Below are 25,892 nucleotides of genomic sequence, written 5' to 3' on the forward strand. Positions count from 1 at the left end.
CTGGCCAAGCACCTACGGGACGGGAAACTAACGCGTGGTCAAGGAATTAGTAAGCCGCTTTCATGGAACCGGCCGAAATATAACGATGGACAATTTTTTTGCATCCCTAAATCTACTGGAAAGCTTGTCATCCATGAATTTGACGGCAGTTGGAACTCTGCGGAAAAATAAGCCCTACATACCAAAGGAGATGTTGGCACACAAAGATCGTGCAGAGAGGTGAAGTACATTCGGTTTTAGGCCCAACATATCCATTTGCTCATATGTGCCGAAAAAAACAAGGCAGTTATATTACTATCATCAATGCATGACGATGATCACATTGACGAAAGCGGCAAACCAGAAATGATCGAGTTTTATAACAAGACAAAAGGAGGAATGGACGTTATGGACCAATTGCTTGGAGAATATACTTGCCAAAGGATGACAAAGCGTTGGCCGTTGTCCCTATTCTTCAATATGATTGATTTGACGGCATTGGCAGCGTACATCATATATTATGAGAATAATCCCAACATCAGATGCACCAATGCGAAGCGTAAGAGATTTCTTCGCCAGCTCGCCAAGGAACTGTATATGCCCATAATTGAAGAGCGGTCGGTGAATCAGCAAGTGATGCGGAACTTCAACACAAAAATTGCAGTCGCGAGTTTCATAAGTACGGCCTTGCAAGGAAGTGCTGACAATAGGCCATCAACGTCTGCAGCTGCTGGTGCAAAACCAAACAAAAAAGCAGGCTGGAAGCTGTTTTCTCTGCTACATCCATGACTAACACAGAAGACGAACGCGTAACATGTGCAGAATATGTCAGCGCCCAATATGCATACAGCATTCTTCAAATACATTTACATGTAATATTTGTGAAAATAATGAAGACAATTGAATAATTTAAATTTGTTTGCATATTTAGTTATAAGAAATAATCAATAAAATAATATTTTATAAAGAAAATAATAAATACAAATTTTTTTCCTTCAAAAAATGAGAAAAAAAGCTAATGGCCACACCTGTACCCGGGTATAAGAAGTCGTAGGTGTCAACTTTGAAAGCTTATATCTCATCAATGCCTAGCATGACAAATAAGACACCAATCCACGTAGATTTATTTCGTTTTTCTAGATCAAAAATGTCAAGTCAATATCTTTAGCGATTTAGGAGCTATATCACTCCAAAGTAGCTACTGGCCACACCTGTACTTGGGTATAAGTCCTAGGGTTAAAGAGTTTTTGAATGTATCTGAAAAATTAGCAGAAGTAGGCATAGAGTTGGACGAGGAACTTTTAGTTATTATATTGCTATCCATTTTGCGTTTGAAGTTTTGAAGGTAAAGCTGTTAGAGGAGTTTGACCGGCAGAATCAAAAGGAGAAAGCAATGGAGTTGTAGCCAATTAGCAAGTTTTTCTCGCAAATTCCAAAGGAGAAAGCAAATCGGGAAAGAAACAATTTAACGGCAAGTTCTTCAACTGTGGCAAGCGTGGACATATGGCGTCGAAGTGTAAAGCGCCGAAAAAGACCAGAAACGAGCAGTGTTCATTTGCAACATTAGCAGCAGCAGATGTCACAGGTTTCAGCAGAACATCATGGTGTCTCGATAGTGGTGATCATATATGTAGAGAGCGAGATATGTTCGTTTCTCTCAGAGAGAGTGATGTTGGCGACAGAAACTTATGTGGAAGCTGAGGGAATAGGCAGCGTTGAAATAAATGGAAATTGTAAAATTATTTTAAAAGATGTATTGTTTGTACCAACAATGATTGGATATTTTATATCTGTCGGAAAAGCTATTAGTAATGGTGTAAGTTTAACATTTACAAATGATTGTGCTATCCTAAAGAAACAAAGCGGCTATATTTTGTTAAAAGCTGCAAAGAAAAACAATGTATACATTTTTGACGTGAATATTCGAGTTAAGGTAAGTGTCCCTAATTTCGTGGTAGTACGTTATTTCGTGACATTTCGATTTTTTCTTCCAAACAAGGAATTGGGGGAGTGTTTCTTTAAACTGAAAATTCCATAATAAAGATTGGTTTTTACGGGTATAATAATTAATATTTTACTAATTTTTAATATTAAACCTAATATTAAATATCAAGCAATATAAAGTTGGAAGCTCGGAAAATGAGCCTGTTGTAAGGAGGCCTCTTCAGAAAAGTGTTAAGGAGTCCAGTGCATTTTGTTAAGCCTGTAAAAATTTAATTTTTTTTATGACGATAATTTTTCGATATTTAGTGAACATTTCTTAAACGTTTCTATTACTTCAAAACTCATTCCAATAATTTTTTTTAACTTTTTTTTTTTAATATTTCTAACCCACGAAATTAAGGACACACTTTTTTTGTGATGTATCTAATTTCGTGGTACCCACGAAATTAGGGAAATTTAATACTTTATGTTTTTCATATTTTCTTTAACATTTCATATGAAACCCTATTTTTTTTTAAGTATTTTAATTATTAATTAAACCCCCGAGGAAGATTTTGATGTAATTTCGTGGTACACTTTTATTAATCTATTCGTCAATATTTTAATCTAAAAGCTCTGCGAAGCACATTATTTTAACGAAATAATGATGTTAAGGAACTTTTGTTTATTCAATAATTTTTCATTTAATTTAAAAAAATGTATCAAGATTTCAACTTCTTTACTATTGTTTTGAATGAATATTGATAATAGAAAAAAAATTTGAATATAAACCTCAAATTACCGCTTAAAGCGATACCACGAATTAACGTACACCAAATTTTGTGCATGCCCCAAATTTCGTGGTATACTGCGCATTTACATTTCAGCAGGAAAGCACGCATTTTTGGAGTGGAGTTATTTATGCGCGTATTTTTTCAAATAAATTTAAGAAATACTCAATTTTATAGAAAAACAAGTAAGGAAGGTTAAGTTCGGGTGTAACGAACATTACATACTCAGTTGACAGCTATGGTGGCAACATAAGGGAAAATAACCATGTAGGAAAATGAACCGAGGGTAACCCTGGAATGTGATTGTATGACATGTGTATCAAATGAAAGGTATTAAAGAGTATTTTAAGAGGGAGTTGGCCCTAGTTCTATAGGTGGACGCCATTTAGGGATATCGCCATAAGGGTGGATCAGAGTTGACTCTAGAATTTGTTTGTACGATATGGCTATCAAACGAAAGGTGTTAATGAGTATTTTAAAAGGGAGTGATCCTTATTTCCATAGGTGGACGCCGTTTCGAGATATCGCCATAAAGGTGGACCAGGGGTGACCCTAGAATTTGTTTGTACGATATGGGTATCAAATGAAAGGGGTTAATGAACATTTTAAAAGGAATGGGCCTTAGTTCTATAGGTGGACGCCTTTTCGAGATATCGCCATAAAGGTGGGCCAGGGGTGACTCTAGAATGCGTTTGTACAATATGGGTACCAAACGAAAGGTGTTAATGAGTATTTCAAAAGGGCGTGGGGTTTAGTTCTACAGGTGGACGCCTTTTCGAGATATCGCCATAAAGGTGGACCAGGGGTGACTCTGGAATGTGTTTGTACGATATGGGTATCAAATTAAAGGTATTAATGAAGGTTTTAAAAGGGAGTGGTGGTAGTTTTATAGGTGGTCGCCTTTTCGACATATCGCCATAAAGGTGGACCAGGGGTGACTCTGGAATGTGTTTGTACAATATGGCTATCAAACGAAAGGTGTTAATGAGTATTTTAAAAGGGCGTGAAGCTTAGTTCTATAGGTGGACGCCTTTTCGAAATATCGCCATAAAGGTGGACCAGGGGGACTCTAGAATGTGTTTGTACGATATGGGTATCAAACGAAAGGTGTTAATGAGTATTTTAAAAGGAAGTGGGCCTTAGTTCTATAGGTGGACGCCTTTTCGAGATATCGCCATAAAGGTGGACCAGGGGTGACTCTAGAATGTGTTTGTACAATATGGGTATCAAATTAAAGGTATTAATGAGGGTTTTAAAAGGGAGTGGTGGTAGTTGTAAAGGTGGTCGCCTTTTCAAGATATCGGCATAAAGGTGGACCAGGGGTGACTCTAGGATTTGTTTGTACGATATGGGTATCAAATGAAAGGTATTAATGAGCATTTTAAAAGGGAGTGGGCTTTAGTTCTATAGGTGGACGCCTTTTCGAGATATCGCCATAAAGGTGGACAAGGGGTGACTCTAGAATGTGTTTGTACGATATGGGTATCAAATTAAAGGTATTAATGAGGCTTTTCAAAGGGAGTGGTGGTAGTTGTATATGAGCCGTTTATTTTGAAAGTGGCATATGTCATTTCCAACTCATGGTCTTAAATGCATTGTTATTTTTGAACGAATGCATATATAGATGGTTCTACAATTATAAAATAATAATAAAAATTGCATCTTTTGGATATTGGACTCTAAAAAACTGGAGGCGAGGAGAGATACAAACAAATCACCACTAAACCTCAACGACATGAAATGACTTATGCCACTTTCAAAATAAACGGCTCATATGTGAAGGCGTTTTCCAGATATCGACCAAAATGTGGACCAGGGTGACCCAGAACAGCGGCCGATGTCGGGATAAAATAGATTATGTTGCACTGAGTGGTGGGTGATGAATACGATTCCGCCTTCATTTCCGCCCTCACGATCTTTTCTATGGACGTTGTACCCAAATTCCAAAGGAGAAAGCAAATCGGGAAAGAAACAATTTAACGGCAAGTTCTTCAACTGTGGCAAGCGTGGACATATGGCGTCGAAGTGTAAAGCGCCGAAAAAGACCAGAAACGAGCAGTGTTCATTTGCAACATTAGCAGCAGCAGATGTCACAGGTTTCAGCAGAACATCATGGTGTCTCGATAGTGGTGATCATATATGTAGAGAGCGAGATATGTTCGTTTCTCTCAGAGAGAGTGATGTTGGCGACAGAAACTTATGTGGAAGCTGAGGGAATAGGCAGCGTTGAAATAAATGGAAATTGTAAAATTATTTTAAAAGATGTATTGTTTGTACCAACAATGATTGGATATTTTATATCTGTCGGAAAAGCTATTAGTAATGGTGTAAGTTTAACATTTACAAATGATTGTGCTATCCTAAAGAAACAAAGCGGCTATATTTTGTTAAAAGCTGCAAAGAAAAACAATGTATACATTTTTGACGTGAATATTCGAGTTAAGGTAAGTGTCCCTAATTTCGTGGTAGTACGTTATTTCGTGACATTTCGATTTTTTCTTCCAAACAAGGAATTGGGGGAGTGTTTCTTTAAACTGAAAATTCCATAATAAAGATTGGTTTTTACGGGTATAATAATTAATATTTTACTAATTTTTAATATTAAACCTAATATTAAATATCAAGCAATATAAAGTTGGAAGCTCGGAAAATGAGCCTGTTGTAAGGAGGCCTCTTAAGAAAAGTGTTAAGGAGTCCAGTGCATTTTGTTAAGCCTGTAAAAATTTAATTTTTTTTATGATGATAATTTTTCGATATTTAGTGAACATTTCTTAAACGTTTCTATTACTTCAAAACTCATTCCAATAATTTTTTTTAACTTTTTTTTTTTAATATTTCTAACCCACGAAATTAGGGACACACTTTTTTTGTGATGTATCTAATTTCGTGGTACCCACGAAATTAGGGAAATTTAATACTTTATGTTTTTCATATTTTCTTTCACATTTCATATGAAACCCTATTTTTTTTTAAGTATTTTAATTATTAAATAAACCCCCGAGGAAGATTTTGATGTAATTTCGTGGTACACTTTTATTAATCTATTCGTCAATATTTTAATCTAAAAGCTCTGCGAAGCACATTATTTTAACGAAATAATGATGTTAAGGAACTTTTGTTTATTCAATAATTTTTCATTTAATTTAAAAAAATGTATCAAGATTTCAACTTCTTTACTATTGTTTTGAATGAATATTGATAATAGAAAAAAAATTTGAATATAAACCTCAAATTACCGCTTAAAGCGATACCACGAATTAACGTACACCAAATTTTGTGCATGCCCCAAATTTCGTGGTATACTGCGCATTTACATTTCAGCAGGAAAGCACGCATTTTTGGAGTGGAGTTATTTATGCGCGTATTTTTTCAAATAAATTTAAGAAATACTCAATTTTATAGAAAAACAAGTAAGGAAGGTTAAGTTCGGGTGTAACGAACATTACATACTCAGTTGACAGCTATGGTGGCAACATAAGGGAAAATAACCATGTAGGAAAATGAACCGAGGGTAACCCTGGAATGTGTTTGTATGACATGTGTATCAAATGAAAGGTATTAAAGAGTATTTTAAGAGGGAGTTGGCCCTAGTTCTATAGGTGGACGCCATTTAGGGATATCGCCATAAGGGTGGATCAGAGTTGACTCTAGAATTTGTTTGTACGATATGGCTATCAAACGAAAGGTGTTAATGAGTATTTTAAAAGGGAGTGATCCTTATTTCCATAGGTGGACGCCGTTTCGAGATATCGCCATAAAGGTGGACCAGGGGTGACCCTAGAATTTGTTTGTACGATATGGGTATCAAATGAAAGGGGTTAATGAACATTTAAAAGGAATGGGCCTTAGTTCTATAGGTGGACGCCTTTTCGAGATATCGCCATAAAGGTGGGCCAGGGGTGACTCTAGAATGCGTTTGTACAATATGGGTACCAAACGAAAGGTGTTAATGAGTATTTCAAAAGGGCGTGGGGTTTAGTTCTACAGGTGGACGCCTTTTCGAGATATCGCCATAAAGGTGGACCAGGGGTGACTCTGGAATGTGTTTGTACGATATGGGTATCAAATTAAAGGTATTAATGAAGGTTTTAAAAGGGAGTGGTGGTAGTTTTATAGGTGGTCGCCTTTTCGACATATCGCCATAAAGGTGGACCAGGGGTGACTCTGGAATATGTTTGTACAACATGGCTATCAAACGAAAGGTGTTAATGAGTATTTTAAAAGGGCGTGAAGCTTAGTTCTATAGGTGGACGCCTTTTCGAAATATCGCCATAAAGGTGGACCAGGGGGACTCTAGAATGTGTTTGTACGATATGGGCATCAAATTAAAGGTATTAGTGAGGGTTTTAAAAGGGAGTGGTGGTAGTTGTATAGGCGGTCGCCTTTTCAAGATATTGGCATAAAGGTGGACCAGGGGTGACTCTAGAATGCGTTTGTACAATATGGGTATCAAACGAAAGGTGTTAATGAGTATTTTAAAAGGAAGTGGGCCTTAGTTCTATAGGTGGACGCCTTTTCGAGATATCGCCATAAAGGTGGACCAGGGGTGACTCTAGAATGTGTTTGTACAATATGGGTATCAAATTAAAGGTATTAATGAGGGTTTTAAAAGGGAGTGGTGGTAGTTGTAAAGGTGGTCGCCTTTTCAAGATATCGGCATAAAGGTGGACCAGGGGTGACTCTAGGGTTTGTTTGTACGATATGGGTATCAAATGAAAGGTATTAATGAGCATTTTAAAAGGGAGTGGGCTTTAGTTCTATAGGTGGACGCCTTTTCGAGATATCGCCATAAAGGTGGACAAGGGGTGACTCTAGAATGTGTTTGTACGATATGGGTATCAAATTAAAGGTATTAATGAGGCTTTTCAAAGGGAGTGGTGGTAGTTGTATATGAGCCGTTTATTTTGAAAGTGGCATATGTCATTTCCAACTCATGGTCTTAAATGCATTGTTATTTTTGAACGAATGCATATATAGATGGTTCTACAATTATAAAATAATAATAAAAATTGCATCTTTTGGATATTGGACTCTAAAAAACTGGAGGCGAGGAGAGATACAAACAAATCACCACTAAACCTCAACGACATGAAATGACTTATGCCACTTTCAAAATAAACGGCTCATATGTGAAGGCGTTTTCCAGATATCGACCAAAATGTGGACCAGGGTGACCCAGAACAGCATCTGTTGGATACCGCTAATTTATTTATATATATAATACCACGAACAGTATTCCTGCCAAGATTTCAAAGGTTTTTTATTTCGCCCTGCAGAACTTTTTCATTTCATTCTACTTAATATGGTAGGCTTCATACCCATTTTACAAAGTTTTTTTCTAAAGTTATATTTTGCGTCAATAAACTTATCCAAATACCATGTTTCATCCCTTTTTTCGTATTTGGTATAGAATTATGGCAGTTTTTTCGTTTTTCGTAATTTTCGATATCGAAAAAGTGGGCGTGGTTCGATTTCGGCTTTTTTTATACCAATACAAAGTGAGTTCAGATAATTCAGATTCTAAGCCCCTACCAAATTTCACAAGGATTGGTAAATTTTTGTTCGACTTATGGCATTAAAAGTATCCTAGACAAATTAAATGAAAAAGGGCGAAGCCACGCCCATTTTGAAATTTTCTTTTGTTTTTGCATTTTGTAGCACCATATCATTACTGGAGTTGAATGTTGACATATTTTACTTATATACTTAAAGATATTAAATTTTTTGTTAAAATTTGACTTTTTAAAAGTGGGCGTGGTTGTTCTCCGATTTTGCTAATCTTTATGAAGCGTACATATAGTAATAGGAGTAACGTTCCTGCCAAATTTCATCATGATATCTTCAACGTCTGCCAAATTACAGCTTGCAAAACTTTTAAATTACCTTCTTTTAAAAGTGGGCGGTGCCACGCCCATTATCCAAAATTTTATTAATTTTCTATTCTGCGTCATAAGTTCAACTCACCTACCAAGTTTCATCGCTTTATACATCTTTGGTAATGAATTATCGCACTTTTTCGATTTTTCGAAATTTATTCATTATTCCGGACTAACAAAAAAGTATTGCATCCCTCTGGGGCTGCACTGAAAGGAATAATTATTCCAAATAGGATTTATTCCTTAAAAATAGAATGGGAATGTGCAAGAATTTTAAGTTCTATATAAAACTTTCCACTAATTTGAGGATGATGATGTACGAGAAAGCTCAATGAATAAGAGTAGTCGACTGTAAGTTGAGGCCAGTCCTGCGCTTACGATGGAGATGTCTGGCGAACTATGACAGCTTCCTTCCATATGTGTGGGGGCATCCCCATCGCCGTTTCTTCTATTTGATCCGCCAGCATCGCACTCCTACCGTCCGTCTGTAGATCAGAATGTCACAGACCGTGGTGGGCATTAAAATCGCCTAGAATAACTCGATTTTCACCAGTGAGTAAGTTCTCTTATGTCAGGGCAGTATCAAATGAGGTAGCAGGAGACATGGGGGATGTAGATATTGATAATTTTCAAATTTGCATCGCCTGACCGGACAGATATGCCTTGAAGTTCCAGGACACTGTCCCTGCGGCCGATGTCGGGATAAAATAGATTATGTTGCACTGAGTGGTGGGTGATGAATACGATTCCGCCTTCATTTCCGCCCTCACGATCTTTTCTATGGACGTTGTACCCAGAGTGGGTCTGCAAAGCAAATTTTGCCGTGAGAGGGAATGCATTTCGGATGTTGTGGCGCTTTATAAAATCGACCATCTCCGCGATCTTCCCAGCTAACGCGCTGTTGTTGGGTGTGCGGCCTGGCAACATGGCGCGATGAAACCAGTCAGGAGATTACCGTCGCTGAGACCAGAACATCTAGGAAAGGAACGGCGTCCAAAGAAGTAACTGAGCTGGGCAGATGTGTTAGTGCAGGAACTGCACTGGGCAGGCGTTGTAAGTAGGTAAGGTACGCAGACTAAGGTGCGACATTGGGCATGAACAGCAAGGTGCCACAAAAGATTTGTAAAAGCGACGAGGTCGACGAATGTGGGGATCTACCCCAGAACACCCCGTGCGATGCAGCATCCTTTGCACGTGATACACTGGCATGAGTGTGGTCGTCCCAAAAATATTCGTTTAAGGCACACGCAGTTATACCTCTCTGAACCGGGAATAAGTTCTGGATCTGCTGGGAGGATGATAATTCGTGTAAGGGACGAAAGAAATTAAGCGGGGTTACACTGAAATGACAGCCCTTGGTCGCGAAAAATCCCGAGTCTTTCCGGTACATAGAACCGGCTGCCATGGCAAGTGGCACAGTAAAAGGCGTTGCTATGGCGAACTGGTTTCTTCCCCATATTGGTTATTAGTCAGATGACCCCGTCTTGTTTCGTAGTTGGACGCACGACCAAGATAAACCACTTAAGCCTTATGTCAATAAGGAGGATGAGAGAGGGAGAATGGAGTCACGAGCCATAGAAGAAAAACGTGCTACAAACGATCGGTCGAACACGGGGAGAAAAAGTGGTAGAGAGTCAGTGAGATCTGAACCGGTAGGTAGGAATATAAGCGAAGAAGTACAGTGGAGAATGGTACAGAGGAGAGAGAATAAGAGAGCTCAAAGCTTGGAAGCAGTGGTCGATTCAACAGAACTGGAAAGTGAGCGCTTGGAATAGGCCCTTGGGACTGCAGAAGTAGGTCGGAGGTAGTTTAAGAGTTTTGCAGCAAGAAACCCTCAGCACTGCAAGTGTTACGAGATTTAAGAAACTTCAAGCGATAGAATAAAGGGGTAGAATAGACCCAATGCCAGAGCCGCGAGGTAGGTCAGCCGTATAGATAAGAACTAAGTGGACCTGAAACTGTAGGACTGATGTACCCCAATAACGAGCTAGCAACTACCTGGATAGCTGCAAGGCAGAGAGAATCAGTTTGATTTAAGCACGCTATCTGAGGCACGACGAATCAGTTTGATTTAAGCACGCTATCTGTCGAGAAGTAGAAGTGTTATTGTGAAAGTCGTCTAATAAAAACCATTTTGCATAATTGAATATTGGAATTATTTATTCAACAGTTTAGCGATACGAACGATAGTAGAAGGTTGCAAATAAGCGGAATTGCACTTACAATACCATAAAACCAATATTCTTTATAGAATTAAGGCTAGATGCCATAAATAAGCCGTATATCATCTTTTGGTGGCGATGTGTACATAAATTTATGGGTACATTTGCCTTAAATATTCATTGTAAGTTTGTTAATTCATTAACACATTCATTATTTCTTTTTATTTTAGTTAATCCAGTAGCCAAGAGCCGCTATAACCACGAAATTAAATGAATTTGCGGTCAATTTATTAAAACAATAACCCAACATAATATGATGACATTGGACGATGAAAGGAAGAGTACCCCATCGGTTTTTGCAATTCCTCGCACGCCTTGCACTACAATCGATAAACCTGAAATAATGAGATTGGGATATCTTGCATAGAAAATAATTTAAATATTTAATTCAAAGAACGCTATGCCTTTCAATGGCTTTGGTATACCTAAATATGAATACAATTTTGAGCTTAAATTTTAAACGATTATTTATAAAATTTTTAAACGTTTATATTCAGTTGAGCAGAGCTCACAGAGTATAATAATTTTGATTGGATAATGGTTGGTTGTACAGGTATAAAGGAATCGAGATAGGTATAGACTTCCATATATCAAAATCATCAGTATCGAAAAAAAAATTGATTGAGCCATGTCCGCCCGTCCGTCCGTCCGTCTGTCCGTTAACGCGATAACTTGAGTAAATTTTGAGGTATCTTGATGAAACTTGGTATGTAGGTTCCTGGGAACACATCTCAGATCGCTATTTAAAATGAACGAAATCGGACTATAACCACGCCCACTTTTTTTGATGAAACTTGGTAGGTGAGTTAAACATATGACGCAGAATAGAAAATTAGTAAAATTTTGGACAATGGGCGTGGCACCGCCCACTTTTAAAAAAGGTAATTTAAAAGTTTTGCAAGCTGTAATTTGGAAGTCGTTGAAATTTGGCAGGAACGTTACTCCCATTACTATGTGTATGCTTAATAGAAATTAGCAAAATCGGAGAACAACCACGCCCACTTTAAAAAAAAAATTTTTTTAAGTAAAATTTTAACAAAAAATTTAATATATTTACAGTATATAAGTAAATTATGTCAACATTCAACTCCAGTAATGATATGGTGCACAAAATACAAAAATAAAAGAAAATTTCAAAATGAGCGTGGCTCCGCCCTTTTTCATTTAATTTGTCTAGGATACTATTAATGCCATAAGTCGAACAAAAATTTAAGAATCCTTGTGAAATTTGGTAGGGGCTTAGATTCTAGGACGGTAACTGTTTTCTGTGAAAAAGGGCGGAATTGGTTGAAGCCAAGCCCAGTTTTTATACACAGTCGACCGTCTGTCCTTCCGCTCAGCCGTTAACACGATAACTTGAGCAAAAATCGATATATCTTTACTAAACTCAGTTAACGTAGTTATCTAAACTCCCTTTGTATTGGTATAAAAAATGGCCGAGATCCGACAATGATCACGCCCACTTTTTCGATTTCGAAAATTACGACAAATTAAAAAAATTCCATAATTCTATACCAAATACGAAAAAAGGGATGAAACATGGTAATTGGATTGGTTTATTGACGCAAAATATAACTTTAGATAAAAACTTTGTAAAATGGGTGTGACACCTACCATATTAAGTAGAAGAAAATGAAAAAGTTCTGCAGGGTTGATACCCATATTCTACAAACGCATTCTAGAGTCGCCCCTGGTCCACCTTTATGGCGATATCTCGAAAAGGCGTCCACCTATAGAACTAAGGCCCACTCAATTTTAAAATACTCATTAACACCTTTCATTTGATACCCATATCGTACAAACAAATTCTAGAGTCACCCCTGGTCCACCTTTATGACGATATCTGGAAAAGGCGTACACCTATAGAACTAAGGCCCACTGCCTTTTAAAATACTCATTATCACCTTTCGTTTGATACCCATATTGTACAAATGCATTCTAGAGTCAACCCTGGTCCACCCTTATAACGATATCTCGAAAAGGCGTCAACCTATATAACTAAGGCCCACTTTCTTTTAAAATACTCATTAACAACTTTCATTTGATACCCATATCGTACAAACAAATTCTAGAGTCACCCCTGGTCCATCTTTATGGCGATATCTCGAAAAGGCATCCACCTATTGAACTAAGGTCCACTCCCTTTTAAAATACTCATTAACACCTTTCATTTGATACCCATATCGTACAAACACATTCTAGAGTCACCCCTGGTCCAACTTTATGGCGATATAGAACAAAGGCCCACTCACTTTTAAAATACTCATTAACACCTTTCATTTGATACCCATATCGTACAAACGCATTCTAGAGTCAACCCTGGTCCACCCTTATAACGATATCTCGAAAAGGCGGCCACCTATATAACTAAGGCCCACTTTCTTTTGAAATACTCATTAACACCTTTCATTTGATACCCATATCGTACAAACAAATTCTAGAGTCACCCCTGGTCCACCTTTATGGCGATATCTCGAAAAGGCGCCCACCTATAGAACAAAGGCCCACTCACTTTTAAAATACTCATTAACACCTTTCATTTGATACCCATATCGTACAAACAAATTCTAGAGTCACCCCTGGTCCACCTTTATGGCGATATCTCGAAAAGGCGCCCACCTATAGAACTAAGGCCCACTCAATTTTAAAATACTCATTAACACCTTTCATTTGATACCCATATCGTACAAACGCATCCTAGAGTCAACCCTGGTCCACCCTTATAACAATATCTCGAAAAGGCGGCCACCTATATAACTAAGACCCACTTTCTTTTAAAATACTCATTAACACCTTTCATTTGATACCCATATCGTACAAACAAATTCTAGAGTCACCCCTGGTCCATCTTTATGGCGATATCTCGAAAACGCATCCACCTATTGAACTAAGGTCCACTCCCTTTTAAAATACTCATTAACACCTTTCATTTGATACCCATATCGTACAAACACATTCTAGAGTCACCCCTGGTCCACCTTTATGGCGATATCTCGAAAAGGCGCCCACCTATAGAACAAAGGCCCACTCACTTTTAAAATACTCATTAACACCTTTCATTTGATATCCATATCGTACAAACGCATTCTAGAGTCAACCCTGGTCCACCCTTATAACGATATCTCGAAAAGGCGGCCACCTATATAACTTAGGCCCACTTTCTTTTAAAATACTCATTAACACCTTTCATTTGATACCCATATCGTACAAACAAATTCTAGAGTCACCCCTGGTCCACCTTTATGGCGATATCTCGAAAAGGCGCCCACCTATAGAACTAAGGCCCACTCACTTTTAAAATACTCATTAACACCTTTCATTTGATACCCATATCGTACAAACGCATTCTAGAGTCAACCCTGGTCCACCCTTATAACGATATCTCGAAAAGGCAGCCACCTATATAACTAAGACCCACTTTCTTTTAAAATACTCATTAACACCTTTCATTTGATACCCATATCGTACAAACAAATTCTAGAGTCACCCCTGGTCCATCTTTATGTCGATATCTCGAAAAGGCGTCCACCTATTGAACTAAGGTCCACTCGCATTTAAAACACTCATTAACACCTTTCATTTGATACCCATATCGTACAAACGCATTCTAGAGTCAACCCTGGTCCACCCTTATAACGATATCTCGAAAAGGCGGCCACCTATATAACTAAGACCCACTTTCTTTTAAAATAATCATTAACACCTTTCATTTGATACCCATATCGCACAAACAAATTCTAGAGTCACCCCTGGTCCACCTTTATGACGATATCTGGAAAAGGCGTCCACCTATAGAACTAAGGCCCACTCCCTTTCAAAATACTCGTTATCACCTTTCGTTTGATACCAATATTGTACAAACGCATTCCAGAGTCAACCCTGGTCCACCCTTATAACGATATTTCGAAAAGGCGGCCACCTATATAACTAAGACCCACTTTCTTTTCAAATACTCATTAACACCTTTCATTTGATACCCATATCGTACAAACAAATTCTAGAGTCACCCCTGGTCCATCTTTATGGCGATATCTCGAAAAGGCGTCCACCTATTGAACTAAGGTCCACTCGCTTTTAAAATACTCATTAGCACCTTTCGTTTGATACTCATATTGTACAAACGCATTCTAGAGTCACCCCTGGTGATATTCCGATATCTCGCGATACTTTTGACTGCTCGTCCGTTAGTAATAGCTTACAAAGTGCAGATACGTTACAGCTTTCCATCAATATCAAAGGCGAACTATTTGTTTTTTTGGTGGTATACAGACTTCAGTCTGTACCTATTTCGTTATTACTTGAAGAATATTCCTCTTTAGTGGTAAATGCGAAATCGGTTAATTTTTTTATTCTTGGTGACATCAATTTGGATATTTTGCATCGTTCCAGTATTACCGACGAATATTTGGCTTTAATGGCGGTAAATGGTTTGGAATCCTACATAAATGAACCAACACGAACAAGTTCAGGCACTTGCATTGACCACGCGTTTTGTCGTTTCAACTCGATTCCTAATAGAAATTGTACAAGTCTTAATATGGACTTGCAAGTAACCGATCACACGATGACTGGTATACAGCTAACTGGTATTACGTCAGGCAAACCAAGTATCAACCGCGCTCGTAAATCGATTTGAAAGGTAAACTTTACGATGCTGAATAACAAGCTTCTTCTCGAAAATTGGCCAGACGTATACGCGGAAAGTAACGTATCGGCGGCTTATGGTGTATTTTTGAACACTTTAAAAGTGCATGTCAATAACTGCACTCTTAATGTGAGTCAGCGTAAACAAGCTCTGCGACTTAAACCTTGGATTACCCGAGATCTATTAAGGAAAATAAAGTTCAAAAATAGTTAGGCAAAAAATGTGCTAAGCATCCCAATTGTAGGAAGCTTCGCTCTCGCTACAATAAAATTAGCAATCAGTCCAATAAAGCAATACGCACTACGCGCGATACATTTTTTAAAAACAAGTTTAACTCAGCTTTGGGCAATACCAGAAAAGAATGGGGCGTCATCCACATTTTCCTAAACCGAGACAGTGTAGGGAGCCACGAGCCAGTTACCCTACGTGCTGAAAGCCAGCTGACTACAGACCCAGAAGAAGTTGCTAACAAATTTAATACATACTTTAACTCGATTGGTAATTCAAGTTCAACCCTTTGTGATTGTCAGTTTGCGGCCAATCTACCCTTATGCCAAGTTGCAACTAATAGTTTCTTTTTTAACCCCATATCCAGCTTCGAAATCGCTAAAATTATAAAAAAATTGACCAACTCTAGCTCTTGCGGCGATGACGGTATTTCAAATAGTTTATTAAAAAAAATATCGCTCAATATAGTAGATATACTGAAACATTTATTCAATAAAAGTATAACTCAGGGTGTTTTTCCTGATGATCTTAAATGTGCCATTGTAATCACGATCTTCAAAAATGGGGATAAGAGGGACGCACGTAACTACAGGCCCATATCTCTACCCCCATCGACTTCCAAAGTATTTGAAAAGGCGGTTAAAAATAGAGTTGTGAACTTTCTAGATAAATCGAAATTTTTCAGCCCCATGCAATTCGGATTTCGATCCAGACTCTCAACAGAGGACGCTCTACTAGATTTCTGCTCAAAGGTGTACAAAGCTCTGGATAGTAAAAGTAACTGTGCTGGTTTATTTGTCGACATAACAAAAGCTTTTGATATGGTAGACAGGAATATACTTCTGGAAAAAATACATAGTGCAGGTTTTCGTGGCTTTATGTACAAATGGTTTACATCTTATCTGTCTAATAGAATACAAAAAGTTAAAGTGGGTAGTTACTACAGTAGCCTGCAGGAAGTTAATCTGGGCGCACCCCAAGGCTCTGTCCTTGGCCCGGTACTGTTCCTCATTTATATTAATTCAATTTTTTCAATTCCATTGAAGGGCAAAACGACTGCCTTTGAAGATGATCTTGCCATTGCGTATAGTACAACGAGTTACTTCGAACTAATATGTGATATTAGCCACGATGTACATATGCTGAGGACTTGGTTTGCTTTACACAAGCTACTAGTTAGTAATAAAACGAAGTTGATGTATTTTAGCATTGCTCCCAAATAATTTGAGGCTTGTGATCTTTTTTTTTCATTCAGCAGAATGCGCACGTTTTAACATGCATCATATGGCGTGCACTTTGAATGGCACGAAAAGCTCATTTGCAACCAACGTTAAATGCAGTGATAACTGCTTCAGGATTGATGTTGTTGAAAATTTCAAATACCTAGGTATTATAATCGATAATCATTTAAATTGGTCTGCACACATTCAGAAACTAAAACATTACTTTCTGTACACTACCCGTCACTTCTATCGTCTCAAAAAGTGTTGCACTATGTCCACTCTAAAAGCTGTTTACTATGGTCTAGTCCAATCGAAACTTCAATATGGGATTACCTGCTGGGGTGGACCTCGGCTAGTAAGTTGTCACCCATTGTAACACTCCAAAAGGGAATTATAAGACGCATATGTGGCGCAAACTACAGGTATCACGTTATGATATCCTTTAGGAGACTAGATATACTACCATGTCGTCATCTATATTTATTTAAAGTCCTAAAACCATTCTTTATTAGATCGGGGTACTTAGAAAGTTATCCTTCTGAAGTCTACAACCTTCGGAGCAATCTGCTTCCATCGGTACAAATCCCGCATGCTAGGACATCTCACTTCAGAAGTTTTTATACATACACGTCGTGCAAAATGTGCAACACTCTCCCTACTTCTGTACAAGTTATAAGAAATCTTAACCTATTTCAAAATAAAAAAAAATGTATCTGATTAGTTTTAGCCACTACGATCTAGAAGCCTTGCTGAGGACGTTGTTGTAAGCTATGTCTAACTTTTTTAACTATATAAACTGTTTCCCTATCGGAACCTTAACTAATTAACGAATTATCAATTGTTTCTCTATCGTAATCTTAACTAATTATCTGAATTATTATGAGTTTATTCTATAATATTATTAAAAACTATACACCCCACACTGAAAAAGAATTTTACTATGTGAACTGGCATTTAATACTATTTTAAAAATTTAATATAAAAAATGCCATGTACTTTTCTTATGCTATAGAGTAATAGAATGTGCTCTTTCAATATTGTAATTTATTTAAAATATGCATAAAGAAATGTTTAATAAATAAATAAAATAATAAATAAATAAAGGCGTCCACCTATAGAACTAAGGCCAACTCTCTTTTAAAATACTCATTAACACCTTTTATTTGATACCCATGTCGTACAAAAACATTATAGAGTCACCCCTGGTTCACCTTTATGGCGATATCTCGAAAAGACGTTCACCTATAGAACTAAGGCCCACGCGCTTTTAAAATACTTATTAACACATTTCCTTTGCTACCCATATCGTACAAACAAATTCTAGAGTCAGCCTGGTTTATGGCGATATCCCTAAATGGCGTCCACCTATAGAACTATGGCCCACTCCCTCTTAAAATACTCTTTAATACCTTCCATTTGATCCACATGTCATACAAACACATTCCAGGGCTACCCTAGGTTCATTTTCCTACATGGTGCTTTTCCCTTATTTTGTCTCCATAGCTCTCAGCTGAGTATGTAATGTTCGGTTACACCCGAACTTAGCCTTCCTTCAGATATATACATGTGTTTGTATTGACTCTCCGCTGCTCGTATACGTACATGGTACATATGTGTAAACGCAATTATTGTTTCGTTTATGTAGATACATAATGATTGATCTATTGATGTGAATTCGCGTCACTGCTTAGCATCGGCTTAGAGATAGTAGCATCCTTTAGTTTTGCTAATATTCGTAACAATATTTAAAAAAATCTAAGAATAGAAACCAAAAGGTTTAAGCTTCAGGCGAAAAATTTTAAAACAAAAATTTTGTTTGCAAAAAGTGCTGCAATTATAAAGTCACAAAATTCTCGAAAAACAAGCAAACAACCATCATTGAAGCCTGATAAATGCTAAAATCCGAGCACTTCAATGGCAAATGAAAGAAAGAATACTTTTCAGGGCATCGTTAAGATCGAATTTAACGGGAGTGTTGAAAACCTACTGTAGTTGAGAATTACACATACGATATCTACGTTTCCTCTTTCAACAACAATACTTTTGAGTTTCATGTATTTGAAAAATATTCTGAAGTATTGTTTTTAGTTTTTCCTATCTTGAATAAATCAACGAATCGTTAAGACGTATAAGCGTTTAATTCAAGTATTTTATTTTACATCGAGCTTCCTGCAGAAATAAAGTTTCAACAGGTTATGGGCCCAGAGTAGAGATATACGCCGCCGATAAACGCCGCCGCCGATTAGGGTCGTTTTGCGCACGCCGCCGCCGAATGTCCTTTAAAAGGACTGTTTAGGCCTTTTATTGTTCATGTCGAAAATTGGACGGATATGGTCGAAAGTGGTATCAACGGATGCGCATCACTGCCAATTATAAGAAACTAATTGCGAAATTTAACTCTTTCTAACTGTTCAAAAGTTATTTAAAAAAAAACAGAAGTTTTCGATGTCAGCTTAATACGGACTTTGCATCACACAATTCACCAAGTTATTAAAACAAAACACTAAAAGAAAAGTTATACAATAAATTTATATGCTCACTTTGCACATTTTTTTTTTATTGATAATGAATAATGAATTCAAATAAAATTACCCAAGGCGTTTCAAATTGTTTTCAAATTGTCCTCAAGTTGTTAAAAAAAAGCAAAAAGGGTACCGATTTTTTCAAAATATTATATTGCGATTGGCTGAAAGAATAAGCCAAATCAGTGATGCAAAACCTTTTAGTAGGTTCTGGGACATAAACACTCCTTTGAAATGATTGTTACCTCATACTTAAGTTGAGGATATATGTACGTATGAGAAGGTTTTGAAAAACAATTTTGGCTTACATTCAAAAATCTGTTGTTTATTTGCGAAACTATACAATAGCGTCTTAAATGTTAATTTTAATTTTCACACTTCATCCTTCAACACCCAAGTCTTCGGGTTTGACAGAATGTTGGCGGCCCTATCCAAAACTAGTTCCTTGCCGTGAATCACATTGATTATAGCCTATCAACGAAGTTTTAATATCACCTACACGTTACGGCTCCTTTTACAAATGTGAATACGTAGGCACATATATGTATTTACCAGGTGATGCTTTGTCCTTAGCAAGAACACTCAAAGTGATGAAGCAAAAGCTTTCCCAAGACAGTCGAAATAATGACCGTGATTGAAATCAATGTTGTGAACACAAAGTCCAAGGTCCTTGTAAAATTTTAATTATGTAGATGCGCCGAGGATTATACGATTTTCACCCATGAGTTACGCAATGACATCCACTTAGACTGCTTATGATTTCGAGGGCGGCATCCTATACCGAATAGTCACTCCTTAATGTTTCAGGATGTTTCTCTGGTGTAGCTCGGCAGCATATCGCGACAAAAACATCCGTTAGAAAGTCTTCGGAGCTACACCTAGAGCTTCTAGGAAAGTGACGCCGATGTGGTCAGGATTGCTACGTTTGCACATCGGGAATTTTAGCTCTTAAAAACAGCCGAAAAAACTGGATGCGCCCTGTGCGACGAGAGTCATGAGTATTAATAGACCATTAATAGCAACCGTAAGTCGCCTTTGTGCGTGTGGCCAAGGAACCATAGATGATTTAAAGAAATTGTGTCAGCGACGATTATTAGGAATTAACCCCAGGTAAAACTACGCATTGCACGAGATATACAGACAAAACGCAGGAGTACCAATTCCAAAGACCGGGGTTGGGTACGAAGCCTCTCTGGAGTAAATGAACGAGGGACAATCCCTCCGCAATGAGCCAAAACGTTCATTTCCTTAAATACATACAAACAAAACCTTTCCTAAATATAAGTTTTTCGAATAGAAAAATCAAGCTTTTTGAAGTAAGAACACCGGCGTACGCCGGCGCGCCATCCACGCCGCCGCCGCCGAGTCCGTGTCGGTGTAAAATTGAAAAAAAAAATATTCGTATATATTCGCGTTTGCCGCATAGTTTCAAGAGTCCGTGTCGGTGTAAAACTTACATAAAATATTCGTATATATTCCGTTTGTCGCATAGTCTCGTTGATTTAAAAATGGGTTCGCTATACCAGATTGAAAAATTAGACGATACAAATTACGACGATACAAAATATTACAAATGCAGTGTGTCCTTGTACATGCGGAGATCTGGTCCGTGGTAAGCGGCGATTTTGCAAAGCCAGAAGATGCCGAATTATTGTTTAAATGGAAAGGTTATCTTAAAAACTGTACCAATACCTCCGAAGCATGGCAAAAGTTAAAATGTGTATATAAGCCAAGTCGACCAATAAGAAAGGTGACGTTATACAAAAAACTTTTGAATCTCAGTATGTCTGAAGGTACATCAATGGTACAGCATATTAACCCTAGGACTTATACCCAACTTTTACTACGACTTCTTATACCCGGGTACAGGTGTGGCCAGTAGCCTCTTTTACCCGTTTTTTCTCATTTTTTCTGAGAAATAAGTTATTTTTTTTAATGCAATGTTGTAGCTGACTGTCTTACAAACATTTTAAGTAGTTATAAACATATATTTGTAGCCTGCTTCTAAGAATTGCGCGCATTCTAAGTTATTTCTAAGAAGTCAATAATTTCTGTTGTTGTTAGAATTTTTAGAATACAACCTTTTTCGCGCACTCTTAATTATTTAGAAGAAGACATTATATTGTACCCTTGCTAGAATTTGCTGACAAACAACATTTGATATAATCCAAATACCTGGCAGGTAAGAAATGCTTCCAGATACTTAAGGGTTGCAGCTATATAAACCGCAGTTTTGCGAGTTTATATTCATTGTAAAGCGTTCTTTTGAAGTGTAAAGTTGATTTATATTTGTGAAAATAACAAGTCAGAAAAAATTTTAAATATTACAACATGGATAGCAGAAGGAACATGGAATATTTGTCTTCGAATCAATATATGAGGTAAATACAAATAACTCAAATATAATTTCATAAATGGAATAAAAATTAATTATTTTGATATAGATTATCTGACGCTGAAAAAGAGCAGTACATACAAAACCTGTTTGACGAAATCTCAGATGATGAATTATTTTCCGACCCTGAAGGGGATGAAAGCGAAGAAGTAGCAGTAGCAGATGGCGTGGTTGAATCGGATGTAGAAGAACCCTGATTACACAATTGACAATGCCCAGGTAGATGAGGCTGATTACGAAGAATCTGACAATGAATCCGATGCTGCAGATGATTCTGAGGAGAATAATTTGCGTGCAGCTGAATTCGTAGCACGTGATAGTACCATATGGAGCTCACAGCCACGACTTGCACTCCAAACTAGGCAACAAAATATTTTGCGACAGCGAAGTGGGCCCGCAAGCTCAAATACTATGATGTCAATAGTCAATACATATAAATGTTTTATGACTCCGGAAATGGTGGATATTATAGTACGCTACACCAACAAAAAAGCAGAAGCTACATATGCGGAATTAAACGCAAAACATCCAGAGGCGGAACCAAAAACATGGAAGATGGTTACTTTGAGCGAAATGTATGCGTTCATTGGAGTGCTTATTATGACTGGCGCTAACCGCAGCAATGCCGAATGTGCCCCGGACTTATGGTCGGTGGAAAATTGTTCATTATATCGTGCTTCAATGGGCATTAACCGCTTTCAGGCTATACTGCGGTTTATAAGGTTTGACGATGGCAACACACGGGCACAACGTTTGGTAACTGACAAAGCTGCACCAATATCCGAGCTGTGGACCATGATGAACTACAACTTTGAGCAGTCATATAAGCCAAGTGAATATCTAACGGTAGACGAGCAGCTCTTTCTATATCGTGGCCGCACCCGTTTCACGCAATACATCCCATCGAAACCGGCAAAATATGGCATCAAAGTGTGGTGGAAATGTGATGCCAAAAACGCATATGCACTGCATGGACAAATATATACTGGCCAAGCACCTACGGGACGGGAAACTAACCAGGGTGAACGCGTGGTCAAGGATTTAGTAAGCCGCTTTCATGGAACCGGCCGAAATATAACGATGGACAATTTTTTTGCATCCCTAAATCTACTGGAAAGCTTGTCATCCATGAATTTGACGGCAGTTGGAACTCTGCGGAAAAATAAGCCCTACATACCAAAGGAGATGTTGGCACACAAAGATCGTGCAGAGAGGTGAAGTACATTCGGTTTTAGGCCCAACATATCCATTTGCTCATATGTGCCGAAAAAAACAAGGCAGTTATATTACTATCATCAATGCATGACGATGATCACATTGGCGAAAGCGGCAAACCAGAAATGATCGAGTTTTATAACAAGACAAAAGGAGGAATGGACGTTATGGACCAATTGCTTGGAGAATATACTTGCCAAAGGATGACAAAGCGTTGGCCGTTGTCCCTATTCTTCAATATGATTGATTTGACGGCATTGGCAGCGTACATCATATATTATGAGAATAATCCCAACATCAGATGCACCAATGCGAAGCGTAAGAGATTTCTTCGCCAGCTCGCCAAGGAACTGTATATGCCCATAATTGAAGAGCGGTCGGTGAATCAGCAAGTGATGCGGAACTTCAACACAAAAATTGTAGTCGCGAGTTTCATAAGTACGGCCTTGCAAGGAAGTGCTGACAATAGGCCATCAACGTCTGCAGCTGCTGGTGCAAAACCAAAGAAACAGCAGGTTGGAAGCTGTTTTCTCTGCTACATCCATGACCAACACAGAAGACGAACGCGTAACATGTGCAGAATATGTCAGCGCCCAATATGCATACAGCATTCTTCAAATACATTTACATGTAATATTTGTGAAAATAATGAAGACAATTGAATAATTTAAATTTGTTTGCATATTTAGTTATAAGAAATAATCAATAAAATAATATTTTATAAAGAAAATAATAAATACAAATTTTTTTCCTTCAAAAAATGAGAAAAAAACGAGAAAAAAAGCTAATGGCCACACCTGTACCCGGGTATAAGAAGTCGTAGGTATCAACTTTGAAAGCTTATATCTCATCAACGCCTAGCATGACAAATAAGACACCAATCCACGTAGATTTACTTCGTTTTTCTAGATCAAAAATGTCAAGTCAATATCTTTAGCGATTTAGGAGCTACATCACTCCAAAGTAGCTACTGGCCACACCTGTACTTGGGTATAAGTCCTAGGGTTAAAGAGTTTTTGAAAGTATCTGAAAAATTAGCAGAAGTAGGCATAGAGTTGAACGAGGAACTTTTAGTTATTATATTGCTATCCATTTTGCCTGGAAATTTTGAAAATTTTGTTATAGCAATAGAAACTCGTGATTCTTTTTCCACGTTTGAAGTTTTGAAGGTAAAGCTGTTAGAGGAGTTTGACCGGCAGAATCAAAAGGAGAAAGCAATGGAGTTGTAGCCAATTAGCAAGTTTTTCTCGCAAATTCCAAAGGAGAAAGCAAATCGGGAAAGAAACAATTTAACGGCAAGTTCTTCAACTGTGGCAAGCGTGGACATATGGCGTCGAAGTGTAAAGCGCCGAAAAAGACCAGAAACGAGCAGTGTTCATTTGCAACATTAGCAGCAGCAGATGTCACAGGTTTCAGCAGAACATCATGGTGTCTCGATAGTGGTGATCATATATGTAGTGAGCGAGATATGTTCGTTTCTCTCAGAGAGAGTGATGTTGGCGACGGAAACTTATGTGGAAGCTGAGGGAATAGGCAGCGTTGAAATAAATGGAAATTGTAAAATTATTTTAAAAGATGTATTGTTTGTACCAACAATGATTGGATATTTTATATCTGTCGGAAAAGCTATTAGTAATGGTGTAAGTTTAACATTTACAAATGATTGTGCTATCCTAAAGAAACAAAGCGGCTATATTTTGTTAAAAGCTGCAAAGAAAAACAATGTATACATTTTTGACGTGAATATTCGATTTAAGGTAAGTGTCCCTAATTTCGTGGTAGTACGTGATTTCGTGACATTTCGATTTTTTCTTCCAAACAAGGAATTGGGGGAGTGTTTCTTTAAACTGAAAATTCCATAATAAAGATTGGTTTTTACGGTATAATATTTAATATTTTACTAATTTTTAATATTAAACCTAATATTAAATATCAAGCAATATAAAGTTGGAAGCTCGGAAAATGAGCCTGTTGTAAGGAGGCCTCTTAAGAAAAGTGTTAAGGAGTCCAGTGTATTTTGTTAAGCCTGTAAAAATTTAATTTTTTTTATGATGATAATTTTTCGATATTTAGTGAACATTTCTTAAACGTTTCTATTACTTCAAAACTCATTCCAATAATTTTTTTTAACTTTTTTTTTTTAATATTTCTAACCCACGAAATTGGGTACCACGAAATTAGGGAAATATAATACTTTATGTTTTTCATATTTTCTCTAACATTTCATATGAAACCCTATTTTTTTTTAAGTATTTTAATTATTAAATAAACCCCCGAGGAAGATTTTGATGTAATTTCGTGGTACACTTTTATTAATCTATTCGTCAATATTTTAATCTAAAAGCTCTGCGAAGCACATTATTTTAACGAAATAATGATGTTAAGGAACTTTTGTTTATTCAATAATTTTTCATTTAATTTAAAAAAATGTATCAAGATTTCAACCTCTTTACTATTGTTTTGAATGAATATTGATAATAGAAAAAAAAAATTTGAATATAAACCTCAAATTACCGCTTAAAGCGATACCACGAATTAACGTACACCAAATTTTGTGCATGCCCCAAATTTCGTGGTATACTGCGCATTTACATCTCAGCAGGAAAGCACGCATTTTTGGAGTGGAGTTATTTATGCGCGTATTTTTTCAAATAAATTTAAGAAATACTCAATTTTATAGAAAAACAAGTAAGGAAGGTTAAGTTCGGGTGTAACGAACATTACATACTCAGTTGACAGCTATGGTGGCAACATAAGGGAAAATAACCATGTAGGAAAATGAACCGAGGGTAACCCTGGAATGTGTTTGTATGACATGTGTATCAAATGAAAGGTATTAAAGAGTATTTTAAGAGGGAGTTGGCCATAGTTCT

The sequence above is a fragment of the Eurosta solidaginis genome, chromosome 3, assembly GCF_040869045.1.
Source record: "Eurosta solidaginis isolate ZX-2024a chromosome 3, ASM4086904v1, whole genome shotgun sequence".
In the NCBI taxonomy this organism is placed as follows: Eukaryota; Metazoa; Arthropoda; class Insecta; order Diptera; family Tephritidae; genus Eurosta; species Eurosta solidaginis.